This window comes from Grampus griseus (genome assembly GCF_964374135.1).
Source record: "Grampus griseus genome assembly, chromosome: 6".
Classification (NCBI taxonomy): Eukaryota; Metazoa; Chordata; class Mammalia; order Artiodactyla; family Delphinidae; genus Grampus; species Grampus griseus.
The window spans coordinates 2,618,052-2,637,972 of record NC_139000.1 but is presented as its reverse complement, the minus strand read 5'-3'; the positions used below and the strand labels follow the sequence as shown (position 1 = coordinate 2,637,972).

Here is a 19,921-nt window from a genome sequence, read left to right as displayed (position 1 = left end):
CAACGCTGCAGTGGACAGCTGCGGAGACACCCCAGGCCTGAGGGGCCCACGAGGGGGCCGCCCACGCCCAGGTGTGCTACTGACCTGAGTTTTCTGGCAGCAGAAAGCAGCGGGGCCACCTGCCTTAGCGTCCCAGCGCCACCCGGTGAGGCCCACTGAGTCCTCTGGCCTCTTTCCACTCCCATGGTTGGGACCCACGGCCAAGACGCCCCGAGATTTCTTGGGGGGCACTGCTACCGTTAACTTATAACAAGCAACCCCAGGAAAGCTGGAGCTGACCGACAACGGCACGGAATTGAAATCTGTGATGTTTAAACTTTGCAAGAAGCAACATGAGCTTTTCTCTTTTTTAAAAAATAAATTTATTTATTTTTGGCTCCGTTGGGTCTTCGTTGCTGCGCGCGGGCCTTCTCTAGTTGCGGCGAGCAGGCTTCTCATTGCGGCGGCTTCTCCTGTTGTGGAGCACGGGCTCTAGGTGCGCCGGCTTCAGTAGTTGTGGCTCTCAGGCTCAGTAGTTGTGGCGCACGGGCTTAGTTGCTCCGCAGCATGTGGGATCTTCCCGGACCAGGGCTCGAACCCATGTCCCCTGCCTTGGCAGGCAGATTCCCAACCGCTGCACACCAGGGAAGTCCCACAACGTGAGCTTTGAAGACAGCATTTCCATATGTTTATTAACAGTCCTAAGAGGCCATGTCTCTGGCCCCTCTCATTTCACGTGTACCCCCCATGCACCGTCATCCTCGGCCCTCCCAGACCCGACATCGTCTACGAGAGAATCAATCCCACTGCTCAGGTACGCATGGCGAGCTGGTAGCCGGGGTCACAGCGAGCTGGCTGGTCTTGGCCCTTGGCTAGCAGTCCTGGTGAAGCGCTGACGACAGCAGCTCCTGCACCGGCATCGGTTCCGCGTCAGGCCCTGCGCTGTCCACCCTGACCCCCCTCCTGGGAGGTAGGGGTTTCCTCCACCAGACAGGTGGGGAAGCTGGGACCCCCAGACCAGCTCATGGTCATGACCCGGATCTGATGCCCAAGCCTTTGCTCCCCTCGCTGCTCCCCACCTACTTCAAAGACTGCACCCGTTTCAGGCCATGGTCACCTCTGCGCCACGTAACGGGACAGCGGGGGGGCCCAGCTAATGCACAGACAATCCCGTTCTCCCAACAGAATCCAAAGCTTCCTCTTCCCATGTACTCTGCTGTCCTCTCAGTGACCCCAGGCCTCACCGCCTCACCTGTTGATGCCAAGCTGAGCTCGCGCTTGACCTTGGCCCTGACACGTGTGAGAGAGCAGGACGGGAGAAGCCTGAAAGACGGCCAGCCCAGGTAGAAGGACTGACGTCCCCCCGGGGCAGGGGGTCTTCTTCTGGAAAGAGGCCCCCGGCCGCCCCTGCTGGGCCTAGAAGCACAGCCGCAGGCTGGATCCTACACCTGCGGGCCCTCCTCCCCCTGAGCGCCCAGCGCTGGGTTCTCCACTTCCTGAAGGCGGCCCCTCTTCTGACGTTCCAGAAGGTTCCACCGACAAGAGCGTGGCTGCTTCTCTAATTACTAACAGGCAAGTACCCCCCAGGGAAGCCCTCAGCCTCCAGTTTCTGAAGCCTGAGGGATTACAACCTCTTCTCCGAGCTTCAGGTCAGCCTGCGGGCCGGAGGGATGGGGGTGGAGGTGCGTGTCGAGGTCCCACTCCGTTACACCACCCAGGAAAGAGAATTCCCAGCCCCTCCTCACTTCACCTCAAGAATGACACCCAAGGGGAGGGTGCGTCATCCCACAGCGAGGAAGACCCAGGGTCAGGCAGACATCACCTCAACAGGAGGTGGAGACTCAGCCCCTGCGGGGCTTCATTTAAGGTGAGAGGGGGTTTGCTAACAGACCAGCCAGCAGAGGGGCTCCGTAGGTGGGCTTTCAGGGCTCCCTGTGAAAGTCCGCAATTTCTGAACTGAAATGGTGGACAAGAAGGATCCATCCACCCGCCCTACTACCCACACACCCATCAATCCATGCGGCCAGCCACCCTGCTACCCACACGCCCATCAATCCATCCATTCATTCATCTATTCACCCGTCCATCAGCCCTTCCACCCATCCGCCACCCACCAATTCATCCATCCACCCACCCACCCCTTCATCCCACTGCCCACTCATTCAACCATCCATCCATCCATCCATCCATCCATTTGCTTATTCAGAATCCACTCAGCTCCCACCACTTGTGTTACTGTCCACTCGTCCCAGAGGCTACAGATACACTGACCTGGCGCCTGCCCCTGAGGCAGACACAAAAACAGATGTTTATAAAGCCCGTCAGGGGTGCAGGCATTCCCTGAGGATGGAGCCTAACCCACAGGCCTGTGTGCCGACGCGCAACACACTGTCCCTGCACCAGCTCACCAGGGGCTTCCTGCTGAGCCCCCTCCCAGCCTACCCTGGTGCTTCCTCCCCCTGACCTTTGCATGTCCTAGAGGTAACACCCTCCATTTTGTCTGAAGACCCAGATCCTACCTGTGGTCAAGGCGCAGCTCAAAGGCATGGCCTCCTGTGTGTTCCTGGCCAAGCGCTTACCACGTCACGTCCAAACAGCCTGCTTTGTCTGCTCCCCACCAAGCCTGGGGCTCCCTGGATGGGCAGAGACCTGGTTCTGTTCAGGCTGCATCCGGCACAGAGACGATGCAGGAGCTGATGCTTCTGAGAAGAGTTTGTGGAAGAAAGGAGGGAAGGGAGGGAGGGAGGGATGGAGGTGGCGGGGGAGGAGGGGGGACGGACAGAGCCCCCTTCTGTGATCCACCCACTGGAGTCTTCAGGATGCTTGTCCTTCCAGGGCCTGGGGGCGGCCTCCCCACCCCTCCGTGGACCCTCGCGTGGCACCTGGCACCTGCCTTGGGGACTGCTCTCCTAGGCCCTGGGAAAGATGCCCCCTCGCCATCCCAGCCGCGGCCCAACCCCACCCAAGCAGCTCCCCTCCCCAGAGGCTCCCAGCCCACCGGGGCATTTGGGAGCTTTTTGGAGGAACCAGCCCATTTCTGGACCCATCAAGACCCTGGGAGATAGGACTCCTGGGTTAGCATCTTTCGACAATGGTCACTTGGAAAGCCTGTCTGTCAGAGAACTCTAAAGCCAAGACCAAGGGCCACGGCCTTGACCATCAGCCCGGGTGCAAGCGACCACGTTTCCCAGCACACACACCACTTAATGTTTAACACCCCGCGAGCTTTCCAACCGCTAATGACACGACATAAACTTTGCACAAATAAGAAGGTTCAGAGGAGCCGAACTGGAACCCAGCGAGTGTTGGCCAGGCCACCACGCCCCCTCTGGCCACGAGGGTCTTGGCCTGGCAGTCCAGGGGCTGGGGATCAGGGGCCACTAGGGGGTGGGGAGTGTGATGGAGGGACCTCAGGACCACAGAGCTCTGTTCCCACTTCTCCCATCTCAGCTGTTTCTAGATTCTGCTCAAAGGGTGCCCCCCGCCAGGAAGCCCGCCACTCTCTCTGCTCCCACCAGCATCACACTCACCGAGTTGGTCTCCTCCACTCTCCTGCAGGTCAGGGTGATAAACTAGCAACCCTCTTTCTTAGTCAGGTCCCCGTTTAAAGCAGACTGGAGACAAGGATGTAGGTTCAGGCAGCGATTCCTGGAAGCACAGCAGGGACCAGGGAGGAGAAACTGGGAAAGATGGGCAAACAAGAAAGCTGCTTTCTCAAATGGGTTTCTGCTGCAGGCAACGGGGGCTCAATCCCCTGGGAGCCTCTACGAGGCTATGGAGAACACCCCAGAATTGTCCCCTTCCGGGGGGGAGCACCTACCCACCAACATCCTGCTTGAAGCTCATTCGTGGGACCGTAAGTCCCCAGCACCTCCCGCAGGGCTCGCCTGCAGCCAAAGAAGTGCAGAACGTCGGTCAGGGACACGGGACGGCCCCCAACCGCCGCCATTGACGGTAGAGCCACGTGGGCCAGGCACTGTGTCAGCAGGCTCTCGCTCCCCTCGGCTCCTGGGTTAGCCCTGCTACTGTGGGACGGCCCTGCTAGGAAAGGTCCCCATTTTAGAGATTAGGAGACTAAGGCCAGACTGGGCACATGGGCTTGCCAAGTGGAACAGCCAGTGGGTGCCAGAGCTGGATCTGCTCTGACCACCGGCCGCTCGATACGCTCTGAACTTGTGGACACGCTTCCTGAGTCTCCAGCCACACAAGCTCAGCTCTACGAAGGCCCCGGAGCTCAGAGTCGGGCGGCAACAGAGGAGGCCGCCTTCTCCCCGGCTGTGTCCAAGGAGGTCACGGGAGACCTGGTACGGCCGGCTCTGCCTCCTGCTGAGGCGGGCCCTCGGCCAGCGTGGAAACCCTCCCTCTTTCCATCGCAAATGCAGGGAGAGGGCATGGGGTGACAAATGCAATCCCAGACCCGTATGGAAACTCAGAGAACACTCCTGAGGCCAGCCAGGCTGACCAGATTCTCCAGAGAGCCTTAATTAGATAGAAAGTTCAGTCCCTTTGCTCATGGAAAACTCCACTGGTGATCAATGGAAGATACTCAGAATGACGGACAGTGGACCTCAGCCCAGGGCTCTGCCCAGACCCAGGCTCCCTTCTCTCTCCCTCCCCAGCCCTCCCACCAGGCTTGGCCAAGGGAGCCCTGGAGAGAAAACGCCCCCAAAAGCCGTTCCCGTTGTTGGCCCCTTCGGTGCACTGCTCCGGGGGCCGAGTGTGCAAAGGGTGAAGGCAAGCCCTTTGCTCCCTCTCCCGGCCCCGGCCTGGTCCACGGCCCTAGGATTCATTTCTAGAGTGACGCCCACCTCCCCGTCTCCAAAACCTCCCATGTCGCCTGGCCCTGCGCTTCTAAAAGTCCCCAGGAATAGGTCGCCAGCAGCTGAGGGAAGCGTGGGCGTAGACCCTGGCCCTTAAATTCAGAGTCGTGATCCACGGGGCTGCTGGGGGCGGGTGCATTTCACACAGGAATCTTGACATCAGCTCACCAAGCTTCACTGAGCACCTACAGCGTCAACCAGACCAGAGGATGCCCGCAGAGTGGAAGACGCCAAGCGCTCGTGGTCCGGGAGGGGACAGCTCAGGCACAGACCCCACCCTGATTCCAACAGGACTCTCCCAGATTAACCCCCAACCTCCTGCAGGAAGCCTTGAGCACCCAGGGGACCACAATGGGGAAGATGCAAAATATGTGTGTGTTGGGGGGGTATCAAAAGAGTAGACAATCCAGATGTTGCTGGCATATGCAGAAAGGACATCTAAATGACCTGGGAAATCAGGGAAGACTGCCTGGAGGAGGCAGTGCCTAAACCAGGACCGAATTTAGCTGGAGAGAAGCGATTCAGGAGAGGCCTTCCAGCAGGGTCAGCTGCAGAGGTGTTTCAGGAGTGGGCTGGGTCAGCCTGGGCAGGGCCACGTGAGGACCTCTTAGGTCACTGATGGCGGCCCCTTTACGGCAGGCGTGTGACGAGAAGCTGGAGCGTGGCCCAGGGCCGAGCTCCATCCTTGCTCCCGGGATAGGAGGGTTTCACGCAGAGCTGGTGATGAAGTCGGTCCCAAATCCTCTGCAGCACAGAAGGCAGTATGGGGTTTCCTTATCCTCCGGGCAGTCAGGAACAGCACAGGGTAGACCCTCCCTCCTGGCCCTGTCAGCCTTCCAGAATCTTCTTCCAGGTGTCAGTCTCCTGGAAGCTGATGCTCAGGGAAGGGTCTGACACCCGTTTCCTGAGTCCACCCCCTCCCTGCTGCAACCCTGGAAGGAAGAGGCATCGGGAGGTGGTACCCCAAAGTGGAGCCCCACGCCCAGCACACTTTCTGCCTCGTGGGTAGGGGCCATGATAGTGGGACTAAGCAGAATGTACGTGAAGTGCAGGGAAGAAACCGGACCAAGGGCAGGTCTCAGAGCCCAGAGCAAGCCACCAGCAAGTGGTGTCTCAGCTCCTTCTGTCTCCGAGGTTCACTTCCCATACTTGAAGGAGGTCCACCGGGCAGGGCTTCTCTTTCCACTCTGCGTCTGCACCCTCGACAGGCCAGCACAGAGTGGGTGCTTTGCCGAGGGCGAGGACGAGTCCTGCCTGCTCACCTGCACCTGCCGGGTGTGGGTCTGGCCCAGGGCTCTCCCCTCACCTCACCCCTGCCGGCCAACGGCGGCCCTTGACTCCTTCTAGACCCAGAGACAGCACGGTGCTCCCCCACAGAATCAGAACAACGTGAATTAAAACCCCAATCCTGACGAAGAGGGAGCCCCAGGATGGCTGGCTGAGCCTCTCTGAGCCTCAGTTTTTTCATCTGTAAATTGAGGACGACAGTAATCCCAGTTTGCTGTGAGACCCACCCGAGGGAAGGCATGCACACAGCGAGCGGGCAAGTCGACAAAGTCTGGGTACCATCTTCACGTCTACAGTTTTCACTGTGTAACCCTCCAGCTGCCCAGCTGAGTCTGCAGGATTCCCGGAGCCAAGATCGGGGCCTTCTGGAGCGCCCCACGGTTCGGCCTCTGTGTCCTGTGGGGAGGCCAGGTGAAAGTTCGGGGACAGTAAATAAACTCACAGGCTGAGTGAGGTGCCCACCATCACCTTTGGTCCACAGACTCTACTTTATCTCCTGTCCCTCCCGCCTGTCCTGTTTGCCCACGTCAAGGTGATGGACAGTGGGTAAACATGGCCCCAGCAGGCTGGCCCGCTGAGAGGCAGTGGGGCAACGGGGGCAGCGGAGGACGGCCAGGAGAAGCTGGGGACGGGGTAGGGACCAGGCCCAGGAGTCTGGGGAACAGAGCCAGCTGCAGGAAAGAGCCCACCCCCACCTCCGGGGCTGGCCCCGTCTCCCAGGGTCGCAGATCAACAGAAACCCAGCCCAGCCAGGTACAGGCCTGCCTGGAGACCCAGCTCCTGGCTCACCCTCAGCCCCTTACCCCCTGGATCCCACCTCCCTCTGCGGGACTAAGGGAACACCCATTCCTTCACCTGACAATTGTTACCCCGGCACCCAGTGAGCGTGGTCACCGAGCTAGTGAGCAAGTTAGCGGGGTCCTGTCCCAGGGTCTACTCTCTGTCCAAGTCCACATGGGATTCCAGATCCAGAAAGTCAAGGTGTCTGCTCAGCTGACTCCATGCCTCACAGAAATCCCTTGGCCTCTGTTGAGGGGCCTTAGAAAAAAAGCCTTTTGAAAGCATGGACCACCCTTTTCCTCTTTCATAAGGAAACATCTGATAAATCAGTGCTGGACCCTAGCCCCAGGAAAACTAGTCCTCCAGGTGAATGCTTCCTCCCATTGGCCAGAAGGGCAAGCCCATCTTCTTTCTTTCCTTGCTGTGGCTGCCAGGAAGCTCAGGCTCACATCATGTGACCAATGGCCCTCTCTCTGGTTCCTGAGACACTCTTCTCTTTCCTCTTCCCTCTACAGCATTCCTGACCTTTTCCTTCGATTTCCATAATTAAGTTCTGTGTTTCAGTATGTATTTTTATGCAGAAGATGCCCAGTGAATACACAGAAAACATCTAATTGTGTATATACCCAGCCACTTAACATTGCAAAATAAATAATTTCCAGTTGTGTCCTCAAAACACTGGCGCGCACACACGTGTGTGCACATACACACAATCTTCAGAGTCCTCCCCTTAGCCCACTTTCCTAGATGTGTTGTATCTCTAAAGGTATGAGTGTCATACTCATCCCCCTGCTACCACCCTGCTTTCAACACACACCTCGTCCCTGATGGGGTGTACGGGGTGGGGAGGGAGCTTGGCAGGCGGAGTCCCTGGGCCTGGATCTTGCTTTGCCCCCATGAAAGTGAACACGTGGGGGGCCCCGCCTGGTCCCCAGTTATACACCTGGAGCACAGGAGTTAGCGATTGTTCCTCTTGGAGGGGAGGGAGGATTCACTGCCCCAACTGCCACGTCTGACCCCCTTCCAGGAAGGCACCCCCTCCCTGACCATGGGCTCCCACTCTGTAGACTCTGACCAAAGCCCTGGGCCAGCCCCCAGAGAGAACCCCGTGAAAAGCCAGCCTGAGCCAGCGCCGCCAGGTTCTGGGCGCTGCCAGGAGCCTTGCTGGCCATTCCCTGTGCGATGCTGTCCCTCCTTCTCCCCTCCAGACTCGGGGCTCCCCCAGGGCAGGGGCCTGCCCTTCACCCCACAGGCAGGCGGAACCCAGCACTAGGAGCCCTCCTCACCCCAGCCCTACGGAAATGCCCCAGCCGCTCCTCTCCCCAGCACCCCTGCCCCTGTGCAGGGTTGCTGAGGTCGCAGCTGCCCTCCCCAGACCTGTACACCGGATGAGTCCAGCCACGTGAGGACCGTGATGGAGAAACCAGGTCTGGGACAAGTTCAACCGAAGAGGCAGGAGCTAGAGGCGTCCAAGGCACAGAGCACCCATACCCCGCCCACCCCGGGCTCTGCGAGAGGCTGCCGCACGTCCCCCAGGACACCCTGCCCCCTGCGCACCGCAGAGCTGCCTCTGACGGTCCCTGACACAATTCATCCCCAACCTAACTGCAATGTGCAATAAAGGAAGGATAATCAGTATTAATATTAGTTATTGTTATTGATTTCGGCTTGAAAGAATTGATCTCCAGTCTGGGCCCCTTTTATGAGGCTCTTTGCAGAAGACCCATGGATGAGGCCCACCACTGTTTGTGGACCGGCCCCCTCACCGGGACGGGCCTGCAAAAATCACTGCAGGGACAGCGGGGAAGGGGGGAGTGAGGAAGTGAGGAGAGGTGGGTGAGGATGGACGGCCTGCGGCGGAAACACTTCCGCGCTCTGTGCTCCACAAGGAGCCGACCCCGGGGGCTGGGTGGACCCGCATTCATCCAGGGAGCATAGATCTTAAAAGACCACGTCACGGGCCTGCTTTTTCTCTGTGCTCCACATTCACCCCCCTCCCCACTCCAGCCCGACCCCAGGGCCCTGCCCGATGAGCCTGCCTCCTGCTGAGCTCTCCCCGACCCCAGCCCCTTCCCCTGCCCACCCAGAACCCCTACTCCCCCACTCCCATTTCTTCCGAATACCCCGGGTCGGTTGAGACCCTGCTCTGGGCTCCTACCCACCACAGCCCTGCCGTGTGCCCACTGATGGGGCAGGCGCAGAACCCTGAGTCTCACTCCAAGTTACCTGCAGAGACGTACTCCAAGCCTGGCTTCCACGCACACACACAGGTTTGTTGAATGAATGAATGACCACGGCGTTTTTGAGCACCTACTCTGTGCCCAGTCATACGCTCCTAGAATGTCAGAGTTGGAGGACAATCTGACAATTTAGAGACAGAGACGATCTCATCCACCCCCTGTACAGATGGGGAAACTGAGGCCCAGGGAAGGGAAGGGACTTTCCCAGAGTCACTTGTTCCCCCTCTAGTGCTCTCTGGGCAGACCACACAGTCCTGCCAAGGCAGGGCAGGAGCAGGACAGAGTCCCGTGACAGGTTCCTGTGGAATTTTCTCACCTACGGGAAAAAGCGCTGTCCCACCCCCACCCACGAGCCCACTCTCCCCTCTGGCTGGCTTCCTGATGGGGATGTAGGGGGTGCAGGCGGGCAGGGTCCCGCTTTTCCCCTCCAGCACCCACTGCTTCAGATTCCAGGAAAGGCAAGAAATCAGATTTCCAGTTGTCTCCAAAGGACAATTTCTTGCCAACGACATGATGCCAGGACTCATTCATTCCTTCCCTTAACTGTTCGTTGACTCTTTGAAGGATTCACCAAGACATGGCACCAGGAATGTCAAACAAGGGCCAGAACGTTAAACACGACACATCCAGGCATTCTATAAGGACTTCAAAGGCATGAAAACGACGACCCTGAAGGTGTACAAAACAGGCACGAGCCTTTATGTTCCATAGAGGTAGCGGTGAGTCTGGTGAGGAGCACACGTCCAGGGACCCCTCCAGGGGGCAAGGCCCCTCGTCTAACTCCCTGGGGGCTGCGGGCTCCTAGTGCACCCCGACCCAGCCCTCTGCGCTAGGGGCGCCCTCGTTTCTTTGATGCAGCGGGCGCCCTTGAGAACCTGGCGGAGCCCATGAGTTCTCCTCAGCGGCATGGGTGGTGTCAGGGGCAGTGCACCCTGCAGCCCACCCAAGCACCCTCCAGGCTTCCCTGGCAGCGGGTAGAGCCCAGCTCGTACCACCCAGGTACAGCGCCCAGGGGTCTCCTGAGATTCCCAAGGTCACCCCAGGGAGAGGCAAAGCTGGAATCCAGCCACAGCTCCAACTCATCCCAAAGCCCAGGTCCTGCCCCTGGGAGGCTGCCCGCGTGCCCCTCGCCAGGCACCCTAAGACGGCCCCGGGCTGGGGGCCTGGACGTCTAAGGGCTACCTAGGATGCAGTGCAGGTGTTTGCTGGGTAAAGCAGCTCCGCTTCGTGCTGGCAACGTCCCCGTGGCACCCCCTCCGTCAGAGCCACCCTCCTCCAGCCCTGCTCCTTCGTCCTGGTTGCCAACCCCCTTCCTTGAGCTATCTCTGCGCTTCAGAATCGCATTCCAGGGAACAAAGAGGCCTGGCGGCAGGTGTCAGCCCGCCCGCAGTGGAACAGTTTTCTGCAACCGTGCGTGGATTTCCTGAGAAGACGGTGACGGTTCTCTTCCCTCCGTGGCTAAGCCATAAAAATAGAGTAACCTCCGCAGCAGCGGGCTCACCCCCAAGCCCAGCCCTCCGCCTCCTGCCTAATGCGCCGTCCCTCCCCCAGGCTTAGGGTGGGCAGCAAAGCGTCTTCTCCTGCAACTGGGCCGCAGAGTCCTTGCCTCCCGAGTGGCCGATAAATTCTGCCCCAACTTAGCTAATGAGGAGCCAGCGGAGCTGGGCTTCCGTCTTCCGAGGGCGCCCCACTCCCGACCGGGACCCATGCGTCGTCTACTGTCACCGCTGCGAAATGAGGGTCATCACCAGGGGCCCAGAGCACCTGCTAAGGGACAAACGGGTCCAGCGGGCGGGGAGAGCGAGGTTGCCAGGGCCCGGGAGGAACAATGCGGTAATGACTCCAAAGTGATTAAAATGGGTCTTTAAATAATTATTATCTCAAGCCCTCCTTAAAAGCTACATTGGGCAAAATGACCTTAAATACTGTTTTAGCCTATTACCATCCTATAAATTAATTGCTCACAGCACACAGAGGCGTCATAAGGGGGCGATTGGGAGAGAGCCGTGAAGTAATTATGCGCGAGACAAGAAACTCCTGCAGAAGAGACATATTTTACACTTAAGTTATAATTAAATCTTGAGAAATCTCTTCCACCCAGTGCACAAATATAATCTCTGTCAACCTCCCCGAGAGGTGCGATTCTAACCAATTGATTTGCTGTTGGAAGATACCAAGGCGGTAACCAGTCACGGTCTGGGCTTCAAATACAGAAGCAGGAAAGCTCCAGGACACGATCTTTGCAGCAACTCCACCAACCCCAGATTTGTGGTTATTAAACCTAAAACTCCAGAACCTACCCAGCAACCTGCAGGGAAGAGAAGCACGGTGAGCTTTCGTGGGCCCAGGGTCAGGAGGCAAGGATGGGGGTGAAGACCCCCCGAGGGTCTGCAGGCAGGAGAGGTAGGAAGTCCCGGTGGGCTGGATGCCAGTGAGGGGGCCCACGGGAGTCCCGGGGGCAGGCAGGACTCCAGATCAGGAAGGGGTGCAGACGGTGCCCACTGAGCTGGGAGCCCGGGGTCCTGCCAGGGTGGAGAGCCCCGCTCTTGTCCAGGGAGATGGAGTCTTCATCGCACTTTAATTGCTCGCCCTAGTTAAAAAGCAACAATGCCGTAAACGCCCTCTTTCAGAAACACGGAGAGACAGGAAGGGTCTGCCCTTCTCCTTGATAGCTCTCCTCGGGACAGTTTTCGCTCTTTCCCCCAACATGGGCAAATTTCATGACTGCCTTCCCCCCATTCCAGGGCAGAAGTTGATCGCAGCTTAGACCTTGTGATGAGGGATGATCTCCCAGACCAATGCCTGCCCCTCCTCTGGGCCTCTCCGGAGGGCTTGGACTGCTGCGTCCACAGGATGCAGATGGCCTCCTGCCCTTACTGAGTGTTTCCCATGCGTTCGGTGCTCCCCGGAAGGGGCCGGGAGGCTGGGGTGCTGTTGACCCATTTGGCAGCAGGGAAGACTGAGGCTCCAGGAGGCTGAATAGCGAGGCCAGCAAGTGGAGGAGCTGAGCTTCAGGTCCAGCACCTTTGGTCTCAGAGGCCAGTCTTGTACCCGCTGCCCTCTGCTCTTGTGGAGCGGGCGTGCTTACATCACGCCAAACTGGGAGCAGAAGGTGTCCACCCAGCCCCCCCAGGCAGGGAAACCCCTGAGTGGCGGTGTCTTAGTCTGCTCGGGCAGCCATAACAAACTACCGCGGACGGGGCAGCTTAAACAACAGAGATATATTTTCTCAGTTTGGGAGGCTAGCGCTCCAGGATCAAGGTGTGGTCCGTCGGGGCTGGGCTCTGGGGAGAGCGCGCTGGTTGGCTCGCAGGTGGCTGCCTTCCGTCCACTTCCTCACATGGCCTCTTGTCTGTGGGGACAGAGGGAGAGCTTGGGTGTCTCTTCCCCTTCTTTTAGGAACACTAGTTCCATCATATCAGGACCTCACCCTTACAAACTCACCTCACTTTAATTACCTCCCTAAAGGCTGTATCTCCAAATACAGTCACATAGGGCGCTGCTCAAGGCTTCAGCACACGGAATGAGGGAGACACAGTTCAGCCCATTACAGCGGGGAAGATGCTCTCACCCAGAACAGGGGGTAAGGAGCTGTGACCACCAGGGTCATTCATCACGAGACTCTGAGGCCAGGAACCCCCTGACCAGAAGCCAGAAAGCATGCATTAGACCCAGCCAGACCGGCCAGGTACGGGGTCGCTTGGACTGATTACAGACCGGCGGGCAATCCAGGGGCCGGAGAGAGCTGGGTGTCCGAGCGCACAAGCGCGCGGATCCCTAAGCGGGTAACCCTGACCACCTCTTACCGCACAGAGCAGGGCACCCCCAAAGTGCACACCTCCGTGGTCAACGAGGCACCACCAGCCCCCAAGCCCCCACGCCCGGGAACCACGGTCCTGACTCCCAAAGTCACAGGTTAGGTTTGCTTGTTTTGAAATCCACATGAGGGGAATCAGACAGAATGTGGGCTTTCCCATCTGCGTCCTTGGGCTCAGCACACCGTCCGGGAGGCGCCCACGTTGTGGCTTGTAGCGTGTGCTGTGTTACCGTCAGGGCTGTATGGGTGGCGTGGACCCACGTGGTTCGTGTATCCATGCTCCTGGCAGTGGACGTTCGGGCAGTTGCCAGCTTCTTGTTCAAACAGAGCAAACGGGACTCCCCTGGTACCTCTCTTCTGGCCAGTCCACACACTCAGTGGGGGCATTGCTGGGGTCTAGGCTACAGGGGTACCCAGCTTGTGGATGATACCGAGTGGTTTTCCAGGGTGGTTGAATCACTCCACACACACCACAACCTCGCCAGCAAGAGCTATGGTCAGTGTCTTGAGTTTTGGCCCTTCTGGTAGGTGCGCAGCGGTGCCTGACTTGAGTTCTCTGTGCATCTCCCGCATGAATCATTATTAGCCTGGGGCACTTTTCACGCGCCTAGCGGCAACTCGGAAATCCTATTTGAAACAGGGCCTGTTTAAGAATTCTGCCAATTTTGCTACAGATTGTCTTTTTCTTACTGATTTGTAGGAGTTCTTTCTGGGTCCTGGATGTGGGTCTTCTGTTGGATGAATACATGGCAGACACACTCTCCAGCTTTGGGGCTTTGCTGTTTCATCTCCCGATTGTGTCTTCGATGAACGGAACGCTTCCTTTTAAAGGAATATAGTCTATATTTTTTTTTCCTCTAGGCCCCTGTCCTTAAGGCTGGTCTCAAGCTGGGTGGTGAGGCTCACCTCTTCATCCTCTAGATTCTTACACCCCAGCCTAGCTCCTCTGCTGGTCCGGCCCCTCAGAACATCCCCCAGTGTCCTGAGGCCCTGGTTGCTGCAGGTTTATCTACTTACTCTCAGAATTCGGCAGAGAAATGCCAGGAGATGCCTCCAGTGGACCACCCAGGTGCTAAATGTATCATTCCTGCCCTAGAGTATGAAAGCAGCCCCATCGCCTCTTCACGCTGCAGGTCAATTACCCCTGCCAGGATGGTCTCTCAGCAAAAAGGAGCCAGAAGTGACAGGGGGGCAGGCATGAGCTCGTGTTTAATGAGATTCTTACGGTGTCACCTGGTGGAAGTGCTCCCTTCTGGGAGGTAACACTTGTGGACCACAGAGCCTGGGACTGTGGGGATGGAGAATACAGATTTCCCAAGTAGGTCACTGGGAGTGATGGTGTGTGGGACGCCTCCTACTGAAATCCTTGGCTCCCAGACCCAGGACTCTGCCCACTGGGGGCACAGCATCGTACATCCTGGAAGATGCACCTCATCTTCACAGGTAACATCTCCAAGCCAGAGTCAGCTGTGTCTTCGTAAGGCTACTCCACCCGTCTACCGGTCCGCGGCTGCTGGGGTACAATATGTGATACAACCACAACCAGACCGTCCACTGCCGGACCTTTGTTGTAAAACTTGTTCTTGTTTTTCTCATTTCTTCAGGTGGAAGGTGAGGTTATTGATTTGAGATCCTTTTTAAGGTAGACACTTACAGCTGTAGACTTCCCTCTGAGCACTGCTTTAATTATATCTCTTACTGTTTGGCTTTGCTGTGTTTTTGTTTTCATTCTCTTCAAGGCATTTTCTAATTTCCTTGTTCTTTGATCCATTGGTTATTTAAGAACGTGTTGTTTAATGCCCCCATATTTGACTTTCCAAATTTCCTTCTGTTCTTAATTTCTAATTTCATTCCATTGTAGTCAGAGCACATATTTTGTAGGATTTCAATCTTGTTAAATGTACTGAGGCTTATTTATACCATAATCTATGGTCTTCCCTGGAGAATGTTCCATGTGCGCTTGAGAAGAATGTATATTTTGCTGTTTTGGGATGGAGTGTTCTATAGATATCTGTTAAGCTCCCTTGGTAGATAGTCTTGTTGAGGTTTTTAATTTCCTTGCTGATTTTTTTTTTTTTTTTTTTTTTGCGGTACGCGGGCCTCTCACTGCTGTGGCCCCTCCCGTTGCGGAGCACAGGCTCTGGATGCGCAGGCTCAGCGGCCATGGCTCACGGGCCCAGCCACTCCGCGGCATGTGGGATCCTCCCGACCGGGGCACGAACCCGCATCCCCTGCATCGGCAGGCGGGCTCCCAACCACTGCGCCACCAGGGAAGCCCCTTCTTGCTAATTTTCTAATTGTTATATCCATTATTGAAAGTGGAGTACTGACGTTTCCAACTATTATAGTTGAATTCTCTACTTCTCTCAATTCTGTCTTTTTTTTTGCTTCACGTATCTGGGGCTCTGTTGTCAGGTGCATATATATCCACAAGTGTCAAATCTTCTTCATGGATTGACCCTTTTACCATTTTATCTCCCTTTTTGTCTCTAACAGCAGTTTTTGTACTAACGTCTCTTTTGTCTGATACTAGTGTAGCCACTCCAGCTCTCTTTTGAATACAGTTTGCATGGAATATATTTCTCCATCCTTTTGCTTTCAACCTATTCGTGTCTGGTTCTAAAGTGAGTCTGTCATAGATAGCACATCATTGGATCATTTTATCTGGCTTGCTAATCTCTGCCTTTTAATTGAAGAGTTTAAATCTATTTACGTTTAATATAATTACTTATAAGAAAGAAATTACTTCTGTCATTTTGTGATTTGTTTTCTATACCTCTTTTCTGTTCCTCAGTTCCTCCATCCCTGCCTACTTTTGTGTTAAATAGATACTTTCTAGTGTACTATTTTAATTCCACTGTAATTTCTTTTACTATATTTTTTGAGTTATTTTCTTGGCATTGCCCTAGGGATTACAATTAACATCTTAATTTATAACAAGCTAGTTCGGATGAATAACAATTTATTTTCAACAGTGTGCAAAAACTTTGCTCTTCTTAACTCCATCCCCTACCTTTAAGCTATTATTGTCATCCAAACTACATCTTTATACATTGTGTGCCCATCAGCCTAGATTTATAATTATTACTTCATGCAGTTATCTTTTAAGTCAGATATTTTAAAAAGGAGTTACAAACTAAAAATACGTCATCTGTTAATCTTATGGACGATTGCTTGTACATGATGTGTCACTTCTCTCTTGCTGCTTTCAAGATTCTCTCTGTCTTTAGCGCTTGACAGTTGGAATATGATGTATCTGGGTATGAAACTCTTCGAGTTCTTTGAGCTTCTTGGATGTGAAAAACATAATGTTTCTTATCAAATTTAGGACGCTTTCCTCTTTCTTTCTCTTCTCTCCTTCCGGACCTCCCATTATGCATATTTTGGTATGCTGGATGGTGTCCCACGGGTATCTGAGGTTCTGTTCATTTGTCTTCATTCCTTTTTCTTTCTATTTCTTGGACTGGAAACTCTCAGTTGACCTGTCTTCAAGTGTGCCGATTCTTTCTGCTTCCCTAAATCTGCTCTGGTGATTTTTTCATTTCCGTTATTGCGCTTTTCAATTCCAAATTTTCTGTTTGTTTCTTTGTTGTATTTTCTATCTCTTTATTGATATTCTCAGTTTGATGAGACATCGTCCTTTAGTTCTTTAGACACAGTTTCCTTTACCGCATCAAACGTATTTAAGTTGCCGATATAGAGTCTTTGTCTAAAAAGTCCAATGTCTGGGCTTCCTCAGGGACAGATTATACTGATTTCCTTTTCTTCCTGTGTATGAGCCATACTTTCTGGTTTCTTTGCATGCCCTGTAATTTTTTGTTGAGAACTGGACATCTTGAATATTATAATGTGGCAACTCTGGAAACCAGATTCTCTCCCCTTCCCAAGATTTGTTGTTGCTCTTACTTACTGTAGTTGTTGGGATTTTTTTAAAGTAACTTTTCGGAACTAATTCTGTAAAGTCTGTATTATTTGTCACGTGTGGACCCTAAAATCTCTGTTTTGTTAGCTTCTGGTCAGGTACTGATGGGACAGAGATTTCCTTAAAGCCTGGAACAACAGAAAACTCCTCCGGTCTTTGCCAAGGGTCTCTGTGTGTGTTTGGACCCAAGCCTTCAATGCCAAGCTAGGCAGTTCCTAACTCTGCCTTAGCCTTCGCTTCCTGCCTCTGCATAGGCAGTGTCAGCAGGAGGTGAGAGCCGAGGACCTTCTGAGTCTTTTCGGAGGATATGCACTTAGCCCTTTAGACTCCTAGGAATAGGTCCAAGCTTTCCAAAGCCCTGACATCTCATTCCCAGCCTTTCCTCCCAAACTTTGTGACTCATCTATTGTTTCCCCCAACTGTTATCTATCACCTCCAGCAGCAGTCAGTTCATGTTTTCAACAAATGCCCCTGTCCACATCTTGAGCTCTAGGCCAATTCTGAGTTAGGTGAAATACAAACAAACCTTTGAGCTGGTCTTCCAGAGAACACAAGACAAATCAGAACAAATATTTAATCACGATTCTTTGTGAATGAGGTCTCTTCTGCATTTACCAGTATTGGGAACATGGGCTGATATGTTCACAGCTACTGCTGAGCTAAAGAGCAGGGAGAGGGGGACTATCGAATTAACGGATCTCACTGAGAATCAGCCATTTCTCTTAAGTAAATCTTCGCTGGGTTACTGCAAGCCTTTGGTTAATTCTCAGAGTTAGGGGAGGTGGGGTGGGTGCAGTAGATGCTAATAGTTTTTGCCCATTTTTTAATTGTTTTATAGAGGGGCAGAATTTAGAGTTCCTTACTCCACAACTTTTGCTGACATCACCCCACACTTAATCTTAAATTGATGAATAACCCTCAGGCTCTCACAGTGTTTCTCCCATCCACTGACAAGAGCCAGTAACACCACCCAATTCCATAGTCCTTATAATTACTACTTCTCCTCCAGATCTCAAACACTGGAGATATTCCACCCACCCGTGCAGCGTCCCAACCCAGTTCCCCACTGGATGAAGTTTTAATGGTTGCACCACCATCACACGCCAGGGTCTGTCCCTACTTCACCCATCACCCACTGCCCAGCTCCAAAATCCCATTCTGAAATTTTCTCCCTAGTGCCACTCCCTGTACCAATGGCCCTCAGTCAGTTTCTCCAGGAAACTGACTCCAAGGTGGAAATTTGCAGGCAGGTGGCTTCCTGGGGAGAGAACCTGTGAGAGAGCGAGGGATATGGGACTGGGCAGAGGGAAGGCTGCAACAAAGGCCTCAGTTGACCTCATGGGAAGCTCTGGAGCTGGGATAGCCCTTTAGCGTTCTCCCCAGTCAAGGCAAGGGGCTGGGACTTTGAGCTCCCAGGCCCACCAGGCTTGGATGCAGACTTAACCTTGAGTGAAGCAGCCCCCCTTTGGGCGAGGCAATTCTGGAGAAGCCCTTAGCTGCAGGACATGAGCAGGCAACATGGCCAGCAGCTTGGACAACGGGTACCTCTGTCTGACGTGGGGATTCGGGCATGCGTCACAGCACCCACTTCTGTGGTTCAGCTCCTGCCAGGCGGCCCCTTCTTCCACAGGGGGTCATAGGGGACCCCAGGAACACCCTCAGTCCCTATGGGTGCTAATCTCTGAGTTGCCCCACCCTCCTGTCTGGTTCCTCCCCTTCCTGCACCTTTGGGACTAGTTCCCATACTAAACTCTGTCTGCTGAGCCACCTGACATGGGCCCTGGCGTCCTGCCTGGTCCCTGACAGCTGATAACTAGGTCACTCACTGCTAAGTCCACTGCTAAGTTCCCTTCAACACTGAAGATTCTTGGCCAGCATCACCCAGCAAGTTTACGGCAGGACGGAGATTAGAACCCAGGCTTCCTGCCCCGCCCCCCCCCCGCCCCCAGTCTGCCTTGTCCTGGCTTCCTCGGCCCCTAAGGCGGGGTGGGTCACTAATGCTGACCTCCAGGGGCCACTGGGGCATCAAATGGCCTGGAGACACGAAATTTGCAAGCACTCAGGACAGTTCAGAGCAGTGTGCAGATGGAGGGGAGCTGACTCCTTCAAGCAAGGTTGCTTTATCCCTCCTTATCCCTCTTGGATGAGTGTGTGGGAATCACACCCCCTCCTGCCCCGTGCCCCAGAGAGCCTGCTCGGGCAGCCAGCCTGCAGGGACAAAGTTGTTCTTGTTGGGTTTCAATCTTCCTTCAAAAAACAGAAATTCCAGGGGGCGGACTTCTGAAGCCCTCTTGCAGGGAGGGGATGGAAAGTGGGCTCTCTCCCTCCCCACTACCCTGGGCTGACTCAAGCAACCTTCCACCAGTGGAACTAATTTTTCTGATGATAAAAGAAACACATGCTCACTGTAAAAACATAAATGAATACGTTGGAGCAGGTCATGGTGTGTGAATTACACAGTGTCACTGCTCCACCAGCCCCAGGACTTGGAGAAGACCCAGCTAACACACGGGCATGTGGCCACCGGGTTTTTCACTGCACCTGGAAAGATGCTGTTTCTGCAGCCATCCGTCCGTGCCAAGAGAGGCGTGGAGAGCTGGGTAAGAGCCTGGGCTTTTGAGTCGGAGAGACCTGGCTGGGACTCCCAGCCCTGCCACCACTGCCGTGCATACCTGTAAGGTGGGGACAGTCACACTGGCCTGGCTAGGGCATGAGAAGTCAGTGTGTGAATGCAGGTAAAATGCTAAACAGCGAGCCAGGCACTCGCCAAGGTCTCCCCCGAGATTCCAATTCAAGTCCAATCCGCTCCCTCCAGACCCCGCCTTCCCCTGTTGAGCCCAGGAGTACAGAAGAGAGGGTGTGGCAGGGCAGGATTGACCCCTGCGGCGGCCACTCATCCTTCTGCCCACCCGGAAGGGCTGGGACGGGGGAGGGGGCCCGCTGATCACGAGGCCCCAGTGCCCTGTCCGGGGCTCCTCAGGGAACTCGGCTCAGAGAACGGGCTGTCAGAGCGCTGGTGGAGGTTCCTCAGGCGGAAGGCGTTCCACAGGCAACTGCGGGTGGGACTCCTGGGTCA

At 55.1% G+C, this 19,921-nt stretch overlaps 1 long non-coding RNA gene across 2 annotated transcripts; it reads right to left on the bottom strand.

The window, feature by feature from the left end:
- Positions 1–382: 382 nt before the first annotated feature.
- On the bottom strand, positions 383–18,521 carry LOC309824359. Of its 2 annotated transcripts, none has more exons than XR_014296919.1 (3): positions 18,391–18,521; positions 3,510–3,627; positions 383–2,681 (listed from the first exon to the last, which is right to left on the bottom strand). It is a non-coding gene; the product is annotated as an uncharacterized lncRNA (long non-coding RNA). The 2 variants fall into 2 exon arrangements; XR_014296920.1 differs by lacking the exon at positions 18,391–18,521 and adding an exon at positions 3,800–4,150.
- Between the last annotated feature and the right edge of the window lie 1,400 nt (positions 18,522–19,921).